The following is an 18,661-nucleotide window of genomic DNA, read 5'->3' as shown; positions in this document are numbered from 1 at the left end:
TATGTCTCGGTGTCGGCCATGGTGGCGTTAGTTTTTGCGAGCTCCTCGCTCTGCATGCTCCTGGTCTGCATTGTTTTAAACTGGGAGGGCGTTGGAATGCATTTCGTGGTGGGGGTGCTGAAGTAGCGGGGGTATGGTGGTGGAAAACATGGCACAAATTCCGGCACCAGTTTTTACATGCTGATTGATAGATGACAGCTCATGGACGAGTTTAAGCTAAGTGAAGCCAAGTCAATTTTGTTTGCACATGCACAGAGTACAACCAAAAGCGCTTCACAAAGACATTTAGCGTATTTCCATCCAACTCATGCGAATTAGTGATGCGCATCCGTGGTAATGCGCATAAATAAAATGCGCATTAGTCAGCGTTTCAAACACCTATTGATTCTAAGTATTTTGGGACACTTGCCTATGTTAAGTGAAATGGACGCCCTCCTCTCTGCGGTCGGAATAGCCTAAGCCCTAGGCCTAATGCATTCCTTCATTTTGAAAATATTTTGTTTAATATCGATTAGAAGGAGAAGGCGGAGAATGTTTATATTGCGCAATCGGGTGTTGGCAGCTTCCCATCGCCGGAGACCGCCATACACTTGGGAACGACCAAGGTCTCGGCAGTTTTTTTTGTCAAATTTGGCACTTCACTGTAGAGCTTAATTTCTATCATTTCACGCGGGCTCGGGCTTGCGCGGTAGGCTAAATGAGCGGTCAGGTGATGCGTTTCGGTTAGCTGCGAGAAAGATGCAGAAATTGATGCTTAGGAGGTGAAAAAGAGGCTGGTCTCTTGTGACTGGCGTTTTAGTTGCACCGGCAAAGAAAGCAAAGTCTGAGGTGTGGAAACGTTTTGATCATGTGCATAATGACAATAATGAGCCAGTGGTTATGTAAAATCCAAAGGATACAACATTCTGTAGAACGACAGGGAATTCGTCGCTGATAAGGCATGTTGATCAAAGCTGTCAGTGCCCATCAGGATCACATCGTTTGTTAGGCTACAGCAACAAAATCAAACCCTGCAAAGGTGAAAAAAATGGTTACGGAGAAGAAGTGTGTCAGCTTTCGCTGTAAAGACATTAGGCCTTTTAATATCGTAAATGGCGAGGGGTTTGAAAAGCTGGAGCAAGAACTAATGTCGGGGCTGCGTATGGGAGGGTTCCCGCAAACTTCAGAATGCTGAGAGGACTTGGGGTATTTTATTTCTTTGTTCCAACTTCCAAGTGGCCTAGGCTACGTTAGTCATGAATAAATTATGTCAAATGTTACTCATTCTTGACAAAAGGCAAAAGTGCTGCGTGCGTGCGGACATTTGAATAATGTCGGGCTGTAAACGGGTTCGGGCTTTTAAAAAGCTGTCAGTCTCGGGCTCGGTCAGGGCTCGGGCTGATTTCTGTGGGGCTCGGGTCTTGTCGGGCCTACATTTTTTAAGGCCCGATTATAGCTCTACTTCACTGACCAACAGTGGGTGGAGAACTTTAGATTCACAGAACTTTACCTGGCTGTTGCCCCGAGTACTCGTTGTCGGATGCCTATCCCAACAAACAAGCAATCGTTGTATCTATCCATACATTGCAGGAACGACATTGTTTGGATAAGAAAAGCTAAATATATCGTTAGGCTATATATATCGGTAAAAGAAGCACACGTTGGCTTTCTCCGCTCTACGCGCAGGACCAGAGAGAGGATAAGCGGAGATTTGGCAGCACTAAATCACGGTTAAAATGCAAGATGTTTGATTATCATCTCTGACCTCAACAATAAAGACATTACATGAAAAGTATGTGCAATAAACTGACGCTTTGAATAGCCCAGGCTACATTGGACGTGAGACTTGAATAAACAAACTATATTTCCGACTGCAAGGTCCCAAATTGAAACAAGCAATAGGCTAATGGTCCCGAATTCAACGTTTCAGAAGACGTGCCACACAGCTAGACAACAAGTGGCAGACAGATAAACGACACTCATGCTACCAAACACTGCTTGTGAGTCACATCGTTGCAAATGTCAAACGATCACAAAATGGCTTGTCTTCACTATCAGGAAAGTTATGGGCCTTAACTCAAAACATTTGTTATGCCATTCTGATCTGTAGAAATCACATGCAGTCATGCCTAAATTCTGCTTACTGCACATTAATTATAGGCTAATATATTATCAGAGGTGGACAGAGTACACAGCTTCATTACTTGAGTAAAAGTACAGATACCCTTTGCTAAATTTTACTTTAAGTACAAGTAAAAGTACAACAGTCATATGTCTACTTAAGTAAAAGTACTGAAGTACTTGTTTTTAAAAGTACTTGAGTATCAAGAGTACATTTTCTAAATATTGCATTACTACTGGCACAGTGCTTACATTTATGTACAGAAACGTCCTACATGGAGTTATGAAAAATGTTAATGTTAATACCTTGGAGAATGCAAAAGGAATTGAAAGTAAAATCAAGTCATTTTCATCTTTTTACCATGTTGCCAGGGATGGGCAGTATTTCCAATACATGTAATTAAAATATGTATTTTAAATACAAAATACTATTTTGTAATTGAAACACTTGAAGTGAACATTACCATTAACTTTGTTCAGAAAATGGAAATAGGCTGGCGAGGTGGGGCCATGGGTTGGCACATTCCCAGGATGGACCTGCTGCGTCTTCATCCATTGTTTCGTCCATGGTTTCATGTCTTATCTAAATCTGACCATGGAGTTGCTTTGGCGCAAAGCTGAAAGTGATTGCTGATAGGCTGTCCCAATCAGTGGTGCCTGCACAATCCAATCATGTTTGAGAGGGAAACAACAAATTGAGGTTTTCCGAGATTTTTCTTTTTTTCCCTTTTTTTTTAGAAGAAGTAACGGGTACTCACAGTTATAGATAGAAATGTAGTGGAGTAAAGAGTACAATATTTGCCTCTCAAATGTACTTGAGTAAAGTCATGAGTACTCCCCAAAAATGATACTCGAGTAAAGTACAGATTCCTCAAAAAAGTACTGTACTCAAGTATATGTACTCCGTTACTGTCCGGCTCTGTATATTATGATATTCAGTATACATTATTGAGTGCTTAGCTGGAATGATGTTTTTCCCCATCATCCTATTGTTAAAGCAGGCATACCTGTGGGCATGTAATCGGGCTACAGGTTTTCTACAGGAATGGCATGTTTGAACGGGCACTAGTTGTATAAACTTGCGATGTGTGCCGATCGAGTTGTTGGCGAAAACTTTAGCGTCAGCAAAACAACTGTGCACCGATGTGTGTATTCAGTTTGTTTTATTCTAAGGAAACAAGCAAGAGAACACATCAAGTTGCCTAATGTTATAGGGAAGCGCCAGAGATTGCTGAGATTCTCTGAAGGTTACGTCACACGATGCGAATAAACCGTTTCCATCAACTTTATTCGCATTATGGTTATGGTTATGGATTTAGCAGACGCCTTTGTCCAAAGCGACCCCCTTGAAAACGAGATGATTCATCTCAAGGGGCTATCCTTAATAAAATTGAAATTAAAATAAATACAAAACAACATAATAATATTTAAAATTGAACAGGGAACAGATTAGAATGTAGGTCAAATATAATAAGGAGAATAGTTATAATACACAATAATATAAATTCAATCAATAGCCTAATAAAAAAGCAATGGAAAAAAAGGGGAAAGCCAATAATAAAACAATAATGTCCATTCAATCAATAATATAAAAACAATGACATGCTAAGACTACATTAAGGAGAATATCAATACTAAACAATTATGTCAAATTAATTAACAGCCCAATTAAAATAAAAAAACATTATACACAACATAACACATAAGCGTTTAAACAACTAAGTATAAGTTGAATAGGAATTTCTTTAGACCCCTCTTAAACGACCCAAAACTACCACAGGAACGGAGAGCACTGGTAATTCATTCCACCAACATGGAACCACTGAAGAAAAGAGTCTGGAATTAGACCCAGTTTTCATGACTGAGCATTATACCTTATGCGCATCGAGAGTTAATCCACCCCCCTCTAGCGAATCAAATATAGATGCGCATTAGGATTTTTGATGCGCATTTCACGTGTTTCCAACCGGGATTTCTTATTCGAATAGATTAAATGTGCATTAGGAAGTTGGATGGAAACACGCTAATTGACACATGACAAAAGATGCCGGACGGAGCTGCATAGTCGCCAGCCTACCCGCGACACCAAGACAGACAGACAACAAACAAAATTAACAAGTAATAAAATAAATAGATAATAGGCTAAGACATTTTTAAAAAGAAAATTCCATGTTAAGTTAGTCCAATTGGTTGCATCTAAGTTAACCGGCTGAGTAAAGGGCAATGCTGATGGCACACATCTTTATAACAGACCAATGGAGGATTTAACATTAGCCTGGCAGCAGGGGCGTAGCCAGAATTATTTTATGGGGGGGGGGGGGGGGGGGCAGCTGGGTCCAGACATTTTATTGGGGTGGCACTTGGAAATCAAAACTACTATATTTTCAGCAGAGTCTATGCTACCCAGATCTGCCACAATCTCATGTATTAATACTTGCATTGATTTAATTTTGATTTTTAAATAATAAAAATACAAAAAGTGTATTATAAACATTATTTTATTTTGACATGACATGTACATGTATCTTACCACTGCAAGCTGGCATGTGTGTATAGGGCAGACTGTCCTGAATCTGGCAATATCATTGCCATGGTGAAGGGATTCTCTGGGGCTGAGCAAATGTGAAAAAATATGGTGTGTGCCTTACGGAAATAAATGCCATTTTTTTTTATTTAGCCCTATAAGCCCTACTCTATTTTTGGCCATTCTCACTACCTTTAGTTATAAGCATTTATCCTGGTCATTGTAAGTGCCATTTACACATGCTATATTTTTTCAGAACAGTCTAGGCTACCCAGATCTGCCACCAATTCACATATTAATACTTGATTTGATTTTGATTTTTAAACAATACAAAGACAAAAAGTGTATTATACAATTCTTACATTTTGAAATATCTCTGTCAGTTGGACATGACTTTCATGTATGTGTAGGCCAGACTGTCCTGAATCTGGCAATATAAGAACCATGGTGGAGGTGGGCTTTGGGGCTGAGCAATTTACAGACATGTGGTGTGCGCCTTACAGAAATAAATGCCATTTTTTTTATTTAGTAATGAAAAATTACCTTTCTGCGCTCCATATCTGTGACACGACTGATCTGACCTGACTTGAGAGTTTGCGTGTTAGTCTGTGTGTGCACTCATGATGATTCTACAACTTTTTACTGCATTGCCATGAACAAAGTGAAGGCAAAAAGGTGTTCCTTTGTTGAATAAATTGGGATGCAATGTGAGTCTTGAATTGGATGCCATGCAGGAATTTGCTATCTCAAAACCGGATTATGAACATGCTTTGCAATAGAGAAACACATGATAGCGTTGGATTATGAATATGCTTTGCCACCACAACACACAAAAACGTGGGGTAAGTTGAACTATATGAAGTTATTATTTTGATGTCACTTCGTCTGTTTTATAACCCAGAAGGATGTACTTGGTATCAAATGATAGCTCTGTGTCTCCTCTTTCATCTGACATGCGTGACATATCTATCCGATCACGGGTTCGTGAGTTATTTTCATACTTGATCGCACAGACAAGTGTTTAGTCTCGTTGGAAAGCCCCACTTCTGCTCTGTCACACAATTAAGGTTTCATCTCGCTGCGATGAACAGTTCTGGAGCAATGTAACAAAGAACTCAGGCAACGCAGCTGCCTGCCTCTGTCTGACCAGCTATGGCAAGAACCACACGCAGTCAGCAAATTATGTTTTTATAAAGTAGCCTAGGCTAGGTCCTATTAGACTACTTTTATTGGAGCCATCTGGAGATATGTGCCTAATATGCTTGCATTTCACCCGAACATTATGGAAATATATTTTGTAACAACGTTACCGCGGGCATCCGCTTATTTTGATCAGCTTCATTACATTACATTACATTACATTACATTACATTTGGCTGACGCTTTTTAACCAAAGCGACTAACAACATGGTAAACAGTAAGTTTTTAGAACAATTCTCACAATTTTAGGACAGTTTAAAAAAAAAACATTAGAGTACAGTAAGAATAAGTGCGTCGGTGAGTGCTGTTTTTAACAGTTACTTGTCAGTTTAAAACGGCTGGTGAGTGCTAGGATCAGTAAGACTTGTTGTAAGTGTTGCTATGAGAGTAGATGTTCTCTAAAGAGCTGGGTCTTCAGGAGTTTTTTGAAAGTGGAAAAGGATGTCCCTGCCCTTGTAGGAACTGGCAGTGTGTTCCACCAACGAGGAACAACAGATGAGAAAAGTTTGGATTGGCTTGAGCGTACCGGTGGTAGAGCTAGACGTCGTTCGTCAGAGGAGCGCAGCGGTCTGGAGGTAGTGTAAGTCTGTATGAGGGCATTCAAGTAGGTGGGAGCAGAACCGGAGACTACTTTGTAGGCAAGCGTTAGAGACTTGAATTTGATGCGGGCCGCCATAGGTAGCCAGTGTAGCTGGATGAGCAGCGGGGTAACATGTGCCCTTTTGGGTTGGTTGTAGACCAGGCGCGCCGCCGCGTTCTGGATCATCTGAAGTGGTTTCACTGCGCAGGCTGGGAGACCTGTCAGGAGGGCATTGCAGTAGTCGAGTCGTGAGATGACTATTGCCTGAACCAGAAGTTGGGTAGCATCTTGAGTCAAGTAAGTCCTGATTTTCCGTATGTTGTAGAGTGCAAAACGGCATGACCGGGCGACTGAGGCAACATGATCTGAGAAGTTTAGTTGGTTGTCAAGAACAACTCCTAGATTTCTTGCAGTCCTGGTCGGTGAAACAGACAGGGAGTCAAATTTGATGTTGATGTCGTGGTGTATGGTAGGTTTAGCTGGGATGACCAGCAGTTCAGTCTTTGAGAGGTTCAGCTGGAGGTGGTGTGCCTTCATCCATGTAGCTATGTCTGAAAGGCAATCCGAGATCCGTGCTGAAACCAGGGGGTCGTCAGGTGGAAAGGACAGATAGAGCTGTGTGTCGTCTGCATAGCAGTGGTATGAGAAGCCGTGCGAACGGATAATCTGTCCCAAGGAGGTGGTGTAGATAGCAAAGAGGAGGGGGCCCAGCACTGAGCCCTGGGGGACCCCTGTGGTGAGATGGTGAGGTGCGGATAGCTGACCAAGCCATGATACGTTAAACGAGCTTCACACGTCAATGTCAGAGCCTACCTAACAAGGACAGCCCAACGCAGCTCACTTTGCTATGATTCGTGACACATTCTAACATCTTATTAGAGTGCATGAAAATGCAATCTACTGTTATCCGATTTCTTCTTATTACAGTGCATGAAAATGCACTGTACTGTTATTCCAAGGCTTTTTCTTCTGATTATTCTTCTTCTTCTTCTAACGCATTTAATGCAGCTTCAACCGTTTAACGTAGAAACTTCAGGTCTTACTTACTTTGCGTAGGTCTTACTTAGGACATGGGGGCTTTGTATTTTTCATCTTTGTAACTTTTATACTTTTTAAACTATTAATTAAAAACTAATCAAAATTTCCCCATTGACTTAACATTATGATTATGACATCAAAATACGGCCGTTAAGCAATTAGAATCCTATGGCAGGTGTTTGGGCCACCTGGACCAACTGCCAGTCTCAGGCTTTAAGCATACAAACTGGCCCTATTAAGACTACACATCCTGTTGAACAGCTTCCTCTGCCAAAAACTGTTTCAAAATAAAAGTCCTCACTATAATATTTTACTGTTAAACAATTTAACCCTTTAAACTACTGAACTTTTTAACTGTTCAGCCATTGTAACTGTTACTTGTCATCAACTATGACTCCTACCCACTGTAGCTAGTTAGCTAAGTTAGCTAAGTCACATGGTTAGCATAGTTAGCATGCTAGCATGTTAACATGCTAGTTAGCATTTTTAGCAAAACTGCTTAAAATGATTAGCTAAGTTAGCTAAGTCACATGGTTAGCATAGTTAGCATGCTAGCATGCTAGTTAGCATTTTTAGCAAAACTGCTAAAAATGATTAGCTAAGTTAGCTAACTCACATGGTTAGCATAGTTAGCATGTTAGCATGCTAGTTAGCATTTTTAGCAAAACTGCTTAAAATGATGAACTAAGTCAGCTAAGTAACATGGTTAACATAGTTAGCATGTTAGTTAGCATAGTTAGCATAACTGCTAAAAATAATTAGCTAAGTTAGCTAAGTCACATGGTTAGCATACTTAGCATTTTAACATTGATAACTGCTAAAAATAATTAGCTAAGTTAGCTAAGTCACATGGTTAGCATACTTAACATTTTAACATTGTTAGCATGCTAGTTACCATAGTAACTTGGTTAACATTATTATCTTTGTTAACATAGTTAGCATAACTGCTAGCAAACATTAGAGCCATTCCAAGTGTCAGTTATCGTCAACTATCTACCTAAATAATTTAACCATTTAAACTATCCACTTATTTAACCGTTCAATCATTCCACCTATATTAAACCTTATCTACCAAGTAAATCATTTACCTATATAAACTATCCACCTATTTAACTGTTCAGTCATTCCAACTATATTAAACCTCATCTACCTAGCAACCAATATAGTCTGTTTTTACTCTGTATGATATTTGACATCATATTGTTTGCATTTTCATGCACTGTATTTCCTTCAGGAAATGCTTTTCTAGTTACAGTGCATGAAAATGCACTGTACTGTTCTTCCAAGGCATTTTATTACAGTGCATGAAAATGCACTGTACTGTTATTCCAAGGCATTTTATTATTATTCTTCTTCTAACGCACTTAATGCAGCTTCAACCGTTTAACATAGAAACTTCATTCAAACTATGTTACGTAGGTCTTACTTAGGACATGGGTGCTATGTATTTTTCAGCTTTGTAACTTTTATACTTTTTAAACTATTAATTAAAAACTAGTCAAAATTTCCCCATAGACTTAACATGGGCTGATGACATCACAATAGAGCCGTTAAGCAATTAGAATCCTATGGCAGGTGTTCAGGCCACCTGGATCAACTGCCAGTCTCAGGCTTTAAGCATACAAACTGGCCCTATTAAGACTACACATCCTGTTCAACTGCTTCCTCTGCCAAAAACTGTTTCAAAATAAAAGTCCTCACTACAATATTTCACTGTTAAACAATTTAACCCTTTAAACTACTGAAATGTTTAACTGTTCAGCCATTGTAAACTGTTACTTGTCATCAACTATGACTCCTACCCACTGTAGCTAGTTAGCTAAGTTAGCTAAGTAACATGGTTAGCATAGTTAGCATGCTAGCATGCTAGTTAGCATTTTTAGCAAAACTGCTAAAAATGATTAGCTAAGTTAGCTAAGTAACATGGTTAGCATAGTTAGCATGCTAGCATGTTAGCATGCTAGTTAACATTTTTAGCAAAACTGCTGAAAACGATTAGCTATGTTAGCTAAGTAATGTGGTTAGCATAGTTAGCATGCTAACATATTAGCATGCTAGTTAGCATTTTTAGCATAACTGCTAAAAACGATTAGCTAAGTAACGTGGTTAGCATAGTTAGCATGCTAACATATTAGCATGCTAGTTAGCATTTTTAGTATAACTGCTAAAAATGATTAGCTAAGTTAGCTAAGTAACGTGGTTATTATTGTTAGCATGCTAACATGCTAGTTCACATTTTTAGCAAAACTGCTAAAAATGATTAGCTAAGTTAGCTAAGTAATGTGGTTAGCATAGTTAGCATGCTAGCGTGTTAGCATGCTAGTTAGCATAGTAAATTTGTTAATATTATTATCTTTGTTAACATAGTTAGCATAACTGCTAGCAAACATTAGAGCCATTCCAACTGTCAGTTATCGTCAACTATCTACCTAAATAATTTAACCATTTAAACTATCCACCTATTTAACCGTTAAGTCATTCCAACTATATTAAACCTCATCTACCTAGCAATCAATATAGTTTGTTTTTACTCTGTATGATATTTTACATCATATTTTTTGCATTTTCATGCACTGTATTTCCTTCAGGAAATGCTTTTCTAGTTATTATTACAGTGCATGAAAATGCACTGTACTGTTCTTCCTAGGCTTCTTATTCTTCTTCTTCTTCTAACGCGTTTAATGCAGCTTCAACCGTTTAACGTAGAAACTTCATTCAAACTATGTTACGTAGGTCTTACTTAGGACATGGGTGCTATGTATTTATCAGCTTTGTAACTTTTATACTTTTTAAACTATTAATTAAAAACTGTTCAAAATTTCCCCATAGACTTAACATGGGCTGATGACATCACAATAGAGCCGTTAAGCAATTAGAATCCTATGGCAGGTGTTCGGGCCACCTGGATCAACTGCCATTCTCAGGCTTTAAGCATACAAACTGGCCCTATTAAGACTACACATCCTGTTCAACTGCTTCCTCTGCCAAAAACTGTTTCAAAATAAAAGTCCTCACTACAATATTTCACTGTTAAACAATTTAACCCTTTAAACTACTGAACTTTTTAACTGTTCAGCCATTGTAACTGTTACTTATCATCAACTATGACTCCTACCCACTGTAGCTAGTTAGCTAAGTAACATGGTTAGCATAGTTAGCATAATAGCATGTTAGCATGCTAGTTAGCATTTTTAGTAAAACTGCTAAAAATGATTAGCTAAGTTAGCTAAGTCACATGGTTAGCATAGTTAGCATGTTAGCATGCTAGTTAGCATTTTTAACAAAACTACTTAAAATGATTAGCTAAGTTAGCTAAGTCACATGGTTAGCATGCTAGCATGTTAGCATGCTAGTTAGCATTTTTAGCAAAACTGCTTAAAACGATTAGCTAAGTCAGCTAAGTAACATGGTTAGCATAGTTAGCATGTTAACATTATTAGTTAGCATAGTTAGCATAACTGCTAAAAATGATTAACTAAGTTAGCTAAGTAACATGGTTAGCATAGTTAGCATATTAGCATGCTAGTTAGCATAGTTAGCTAATTATTTTTAGTAGTTATGCTAAGTTAGCTAAGTCACATGGTTAGCATACTTAGCATTTTAACATTGTTAGCATGCTAGTTAGCATAGTAACTTGGTTAACATTATTATCTTTGTTAACATAGTTAGCATAACTGCTAGCAAACATTAGAGCCATTCCAAGTGTCAGTTATCGTCAACTATCTACCTAAATAATTTAACCATTTAAACTATCCACTTATTTAACCGTTCAATCATTCCAACTATATTAAACCTTATCTACCAAGCAAATCATTTAACTATATAAACTATCCACTTATTTAACTGTTCAGTCATTCCATCTATATTAAACTTCATCTACCTAGCAACCAATATAGTTTGTTTTTACTCTGTATGATATTTGACATCATATTTTTTGCATTTTCATGCACTGTATTTCCTTCAGAAAATGCTTTTCTAGTTCTTCTTCTAACGCACTTAATGCAGCTTCAACCGTTTAACTTAGAAACTTCATTCAAACTATGTTACGTAGGTCTTACTTAGGACATGGGTGCTATGTATTTTTCATCTTTGTAACTTTTATACTTTTTAAACTATTAATTAAAAACTAATCAAAATTTCCCCATAGAGTTAACATGGGCTGATGACATCACAATAGAGCCGTTAAGCAATTAGAATCCTATGGCAGGTGTTCAGGCCACCTGTCCCAACTGCCATTCTCAGGCTTTAAGCATACAAACTGGCCCTATTAAGACTACACACCCTATTCAACTGCTTCCTCTGCCAAAAACGGTTTCAAAATAAAAGTCCTCACTACAATATTTCACTGTTAAACAATTTAACCCTTTAAACTACTGAACTTTTTAACTGTTCAGCCATTGTAGCTGTTACTTGTCATCAACTATGACTCCTACCCACTGTAGCTAGTTAGCTAAGTTAGCTAAGTCACATGGTTAACATATTTAGCATGCTAGCATGTTAGCATGCTAGTTAGCATTTTTAACAAAACTGCTAAAAATGATTAGCTAAGTTAGCTAAGTCACATGGTTAGCATGCTAGCATGTTAGCATGCTAGTTAGCATTTTTAGCAAAACTGCTTAAAATGATGAGCTAAATCAGCTAAGTAACATGGTTAACATTGTTAGCATGTTAGTTAGCATAGTTAGCATAACTGCTAAAAATGATTAACTAAGTTAGCTAAGTCACATGGTTAGCATACTTAGCATTTTAACATTGTTAGCATGCTAGTTAGCATAGTAACTTGGTTAGCATTATTATCTTTGTTAATATAGTTAGCATAACTGCTAGCAAACATTAGAGCCATTCCAAGTGTCAGTTATCGTCAACTATCTACCTAAATAATTTAACCATTTAAACTATCCACTTATTTAACTGTTCAGTCATTCCAACTATATTAAACCTCATCTACCTAGCAACCAAAATAGTTTGTTTTTACTCTGTATGATATTTTACATCATATTTTTGCATTTTCATGCACTGTATTTCCTTCAGGAAATGCTTTTCTAGTTATTATTCTTCTTCTAACGCTTTTTCTGCATTTAATGCGGCTTCAACCGTTTAATGTAGAAACTTCATTCAAACTGCGTTACGTAGGTTTTACTTAGGACAGGTGTGGAATGTATTTTTCATATTTGTAACTTTTATACTTTTTGAACTATTAATTCAAAACTATTACAATTTTCCCCATAGACTTAACATTGGCGATTATGGCATCACAATAGAGCACTTAGAATCCTATGCCAAGTGTTCCGGCCAGAGCCATATGGTTCCGGCCACCTCCAGCAACTGTCTGTCTCAAGCTTTAAGCACACAATCTGGCTCTCTTAAGACTACAGATCCTGTTCAACTGTTTCCTCTGCCCACAACTGTTTCAAAATAAAAGTTTCCACTACAATAATTCCCTATTAAATAATTTAACCATTTAAACTATCCAACTATTTAACTGTTCAACTATTCCAACTGTCAGTTATTAACTATGCCTCTAGCCTACTATATTAAACCACCACCTACCTAGCAACCATTGAAATTAAGCATCTATGTCAGTTTCCATAGCAACCAAGATGATTATACTAGCAAACCACTGTAGTAACTCTTTTATTTCTGATAGTAGCCACCATGGACACCCTAGCAACAACCTAGAAATGACTTCAAGTACCCTAGCAACAGCCTAGCAACCACATTCACAGTTAAAACCTAGCAACCAGCATAGCAACCACCATAACTACTCTAGCAACAGTCAGTTGTCATCAACTTTGACTCCCGTCAACTGTTTCCTCTCCCCACAACTGTTTCAAAATAAAAGTCTTCACTGCTATAATCCCCTATTAAATGATTTAACCATTTAAACTATCCAACGTTTTAACTGTTCAACTATTCCAACTGTCAGTTGTCATCAACTATGACTCCCGTCAACTGTTTCCTCTGCCCAAAGCTGTTTCAAAATAAAACTCCTCACTACAATAATTCCCTATGAAATATTTGAACCAATCCAACTGTCAGTTGTCATCAGCTATGACTCCCGCCAATTGTGTCCTCTGTCCACAACTGTTTGGCAGCCTGGGCTTTTCAGTCAACTAGTGTGATCAACTCCCAATCTATATTCAACTTTTAAACTGTCTACTTTTAAACTATCAACTTTTATTAAGCTGTGCAACCACCATGTCTGTCCTAGCGTCATTTTCATGCACTCGTAATTCCCTGGAATTACATTCTCTAGTTAACATTAATGTTCCAACTCATCATCAACTCACCTGTTGTTACTGAGGTTTAGTAGTCTACTGTCAAGTGTTTTTAACAGATGGCTACTTTGAATTGTCCCGCTGCTGCTGCTGCACTAGGCCTACTCACAATTTGATTAGAACCGTAGGCTACACTTTCTGACTGGGCCAATGGTCGTAGATAGAGTGCAGTAATTGGTTCAGTCAAGTGTTGGCAAAGTGCCGTTCTTTTTTACTTTTCACTGAATGGAGCTGGGGGGGCCAGCAGGGTGGCCAAGCTTTGACCAGTGGTGGCCATGGCCCCCCCTGGCCACCACGTAGCTCCGCCCCTGCCTGGCAGTCTGGAGAGTATAGGCTACTGGAAGCACAGAGCAGTCTGAAGTCGTGGGCGATCCTGCAGATCAGCTACTCGGTGGACTTTGACAGTGACAGTTCAGCGACAATCTAGACTCCAGGCAGCAAATCACGGCACCTCGCATAGTTAAGTGTTGGGCACGAGCGTCCTCGAGCGTCGATGTTAGTTAAGCATTTCTGGGATACGACAAATAAAACGGCTGCCTACTTGGATTGAGCTACTGATATTTAACTAAATGCCTACATGTTTAGGCTGTATGGTAAGTAACACTTTATATTAAAGGAAAATTCCGGTTTTTAGCACTAAGGCCCTTTTCTGGTTTGTTTTGGATGAACTAGAGTGGTGGACACCGAAATTTTGACGATTGGTCCTGTCTCGACTTTTCTGACTCGTTTTGAATCGCCTTTTCACTTGTCAGGGTGGCTGGCAATGGGTATACTGTAGTAGGCTACCAGTGGTGGAATGTAACGAAGTACAAATACTTCGTTACTGTACTTAAGTAAATTTTCCACGTATTTGTACTTTACTTAAGTAAAATTTATAGTGCATACTTTTGACTTTTACTTCGTTACATTTTACAGCAATTATCTGTACTTTTACTCCGCTACATTTCTACAACACCATCGTTCCTTTTTATGATACATTTTATGATCAGTTTTTTTTTTTCTCTCTGACAAACATGTTTGTTTTACCGGGGGGTTGCTACGAAAGATTCTGGAGCGCTACGTGCATTCTTAGAAACATAAGCTTCTAGTCTAGACCAGGCAAAGCGTGAGCTTGTAGCCATCTGCATTCGGTAGGCTATATTCACCAGACCCATGGCTACACTGTACATGCAACTGTGTTCTGTGCCTTTCTCTGTCTGTTATCTGCAGCGTTAGGGCCTCCTCTCCGATGAGATTGCTATCCGCGGATCAGCGAAGTTACAGGCTATGCCCATGCTTCTGTCACACGTCTGATCATTTGCGGCACAAATGAATGGTAGACTATTAATGAACCGGTGGCCGGAAAAAACGTAACATTTTCCAGATTAGGAAATATTCCTTAATTGTGTGTGATTAAATAAAGATGCATAGCCTACAATTGGGGGGTAGTAACGTGAGCGCTCATTCAATGTCTATGCGTCTGCGCAAGTGAAACTGAACTTAATCATAAAGACACCTTTCTCAGCAACTTTTCTGTTCAATCAGCATAATTGGCATTACGATCCACCCGACGTTTCCCTTGTCTACCCCGTTAAACTTCAGGCTCTCGTGTTTTGCTGAATGATATTACTCAGCAGATCACCCTAGTAGATAACCAGAATTACAGTCTCTAGAATTGTAGGTCAGAATGTAAACTGGGCCACAGATGGTAAGCACAATTGCATTAACTTAAAACTATCTAGTCGAGTATAACCTAAAACTAGCTTAATTAAAATGCCACAGCCCATACTGATTTTTCCTTTTAGAATATAGATATTAAGAGAATAAATCATTATGCAAATACTTTTACTTTTAATACTTAAAGTACATTTAAAAGCAGGTACTTTTTACTTTTACTTAAGTAGGGTTGTCATTGTGGTACTTTTACTTTTACTAAAGTAAATATTTCTCTGTGTATTTGTACTTTTACTTAAGTACTGAGGTTCAGTACTTCCTCCACCACTGTAGGCTACTAGCCTAGAAATCTAGACGCGCCCCTAGCGGCAGCAAATTACATTTGCTGCCAGGGCTAGTCTAGCAACTCTCCGTTGGCTTGTGAGCGCCAGAAATCGAAACTTAATCAGGCCAATGAAATCGTGTATAGAGTCGTTAGGTGGGCTTAACATAATGATTGATGGCAGAGTTGCAACGGTTTGGCTTGAATTCCCTGCTACTTGAAAACAAATAAGATGGATGTTGCTGCTGGCAAACAGTGTGACACGAGTTAAGCCTTAAGTTGGCAAACGTTTGAACTAGCCAACTAGCTCCGCTGGTGGGAAACGCATGGGACTCATAGCGCTGCCGCTGTCCTATTGCGTGCAGAGGGAATTTGAAAGACAACTGATTATCCCGCCCCTCGGACTGAGCACTGCGAACGGTGAGTTTCCAGACCCTGCATTTTAATGTGGGTCTGGCTCGTCAGGCTAGTAGGCTACTCAAACATGTCCTAAAACAACTCTTAACGTTCGTTTTCAAAACTGTGCAACTCACCGAGTGGTTAGTGGAGTTTGTTGACTATTAAAAGCAAATATATCGGCGCAATGTATGATTCGTATTTGAACCTGAAGCATAGACGGTGGCGCAGTAGTAATATCAACGTGCAATGAGTCTTCCAACAGAAATCAATGGGATTTTACAAAATGCCAAATAAAAGACGACAGAAACTGTATTTCGCTACGCTACTTGTTTTGGAACATCACTCGGTGAGTTGCACAGTTTTGAAAACGAAAGTTAAGGGTTGTTTTAGGACATGTTTGAGTAGCCTACTACAGTATGCCCATTGCCAGCCACCCTGAGAGGTGAAAAGGCGATTCAAAACGAGTCAGAAAAGTCGAGACAGGACCAATCGTCAAAATTTCGGTGTCCACCACTCTAGTTCATCCAAAACAAACCAGAAAAGGGCCTTAAAGTGCTAAAAAACGGAATTTTCCTTTAAGACACACATATTCACCATTAATGAGCTGCTTACTAACATGTATATTAGTAGCATACTAGCCATTTGTTAGTCATTATAAGTCACTAATTAATACATTATTCTGCAAGACCTTATTCTACCCTTACTAGACCCTTAATTAAGAATTTCCCCTATGTAAGCTCCTAATTACCCCTTATTCATAGTTAGTAAAAAAAAGTTGTTGCATATGAATTATGACCTAAATATGTATGGCTCAGTATGGGGCTTGTAAGGTGGTAGTACCACAAGAACAGTTATTCACCCCTAATAATACTTAATACAGTTATTCACCCCTAATAATACATCAAAGATGCTCTTTTCAAATGGAACTAGACACTAAACCACAAGTGCTAATAGTGTACAAATAACTCATAATTAAGTCTTTGTAATGCAGAATATGTTCCCTATTCTAAAGTTGGGTCTAAAATTGATTTTTGTATTTGTGCTAACTTGGCTGTCTGCTTGTTGTGTGCGCTGTAATACACTTAAAAAGTGTGAATAGGAGGCAACTTTAGTTTAGGGAACACATGGGGGTTAATAAGTGCCAAATGAATTGTGAATTAAATGTGAACAAAGACCAAACTTTAGAACAGGGAACATATTCTGCATTACAAAGACTTAATTATGAGTTATTTGTACACTATTAGCACTTGTGGTTTTGTGTCTCCATATGAATAGACCATCTTTAATAAGTATTATTAGGAGTGAATAACTGTTCTTGTGGTACTACCACTTTACAAGCCCTATGCTAAGCCATGCATAGGTCATAATTCTTATGCAACAACTTACTTAATAACTATGAATAAGGGTTACATAGGGGGAATTCTTAATTAAGGGTCTAGTAAGGGTAGAATAAGGTCTTGCAGAATAAGGTATTGATTAGTGACTTATAATGACTAACAAATGGCTAGTATGCTACTAATATACATATAAGTAAGCAGCTAATTAATGGTGAATATGTGTGTCTTAATATAAGGTGTTACCGGCTGTATTATACCAGACTTTTATACAGACGGAGATTGACATTCGAGACAGGGGCACAGTTTTTTTTTTAAGAAACTTGTAAAAAAAAGCTGAGACCCGGCCTACCACTTGGGGACCATAGCATGAAATAAAAAAAAAATAAAAAAATATATATATATATATATATTAGGGCTGTCAAAATAACTGATTAATTTCGATTAATTAATTTGAGAAAAATTAACTGATTAAAAAAATTAGTGCAGATTAATCGATTCTGTATGACCTTTGACCCGAGCTGTTCTAGTCAGTAAAAATTAGACTGTAAAATGAAGGGAGAGAGAAGAAAACGTGCTGCCTGGATCATTGATTGGAGCATTTACTTTTAAAAAACGGCCTGATGGTGTTGATAAAAAGTGTTGAAAATAAAGTCCTTTGCAATGTCTGCAGCAAGGAATTTGCATATCACCGGAGTTCATCAACTCTATAGTCGCACATCAATGCAAAGAAATAAGTGTTGACATTGAGGGGAGTGTTCATTTTTTTTCATTGTGTCCCCTAGGTTATATCTGTGGCCTGAAATGCCTTGTATGTGAAAAAAAACTTCTTCCCGAAACACTTTTGAGTTCAAAAACTCTCACTCAAACTTTCACTGTTCCAATAATGGCCATAATAATCTATGAAATGACCTAATATGCTGAGGAAATAAATTCAAAAGTGCTTTGGGAAGGCATTTCAGGCCACAGATATAACCTAGGGTACACAATGAAAATAAATTAACACTCCCCTCAATGTCAACACTATTTCTTTGCATTGATGTGCGACTTTAGAGTTGACAAACTCTGGTGATATGCAAATTCCTTGATGCAGACATTGCAGAGGACTTTATTTTAATCAACACTTTATTTTTATCAACACCATCAGGCGGTTTGTCAAAAGTAAATGTTCCAATCAATGATCTAGGCAGCACATTTTCTTCTCTCTCCTTCCTTTTACAGTCTAATAGTTAC

General features: G+C 38.3%; 1 long non-coding RNA gene across 1 annotated transcript; it reads left to right on the top strand.

Annotated features, from left to right (window-relative positions):
• Window positions 1-2,212: 2,212 nt before the first annotated feature.
• Window positions 2,213-17,341, top strand: LOC121683385. The gene is made up of 4 exons (XR_006022769.1): window positions 2,213-2,225; window positions 2,278-2,282; window positions 4,089-4,095; window positions 17,002-17,341. It is a non-coding gene; the product is annotated as an uncharacterized LOC121683385 (long non-coding RNA).
• The last annotated feature ends 1,320 nt before the right edge of the window (window positions 17,342-18,661 follow it).

Source organism: Alosa sapidissima, chromosome 15, assembly GCF_018492685.1.
Source record: "Alosa sapidissima isolate fAloSap1 chromosome 15, fAloSap1.pri, whole genome shotgun sequence".
NCBI classification, from domain to species: Eukaryota; Metazoa; Chordata; class Actinopteri; order Clupeiformes; family Clupeidae; genus Alosa; species Alosa sapidissima.
Note: the sequence above shows the minus strand (reverse complement) of the source record. Positions and strands in the feature narration are given on the sequence as shown.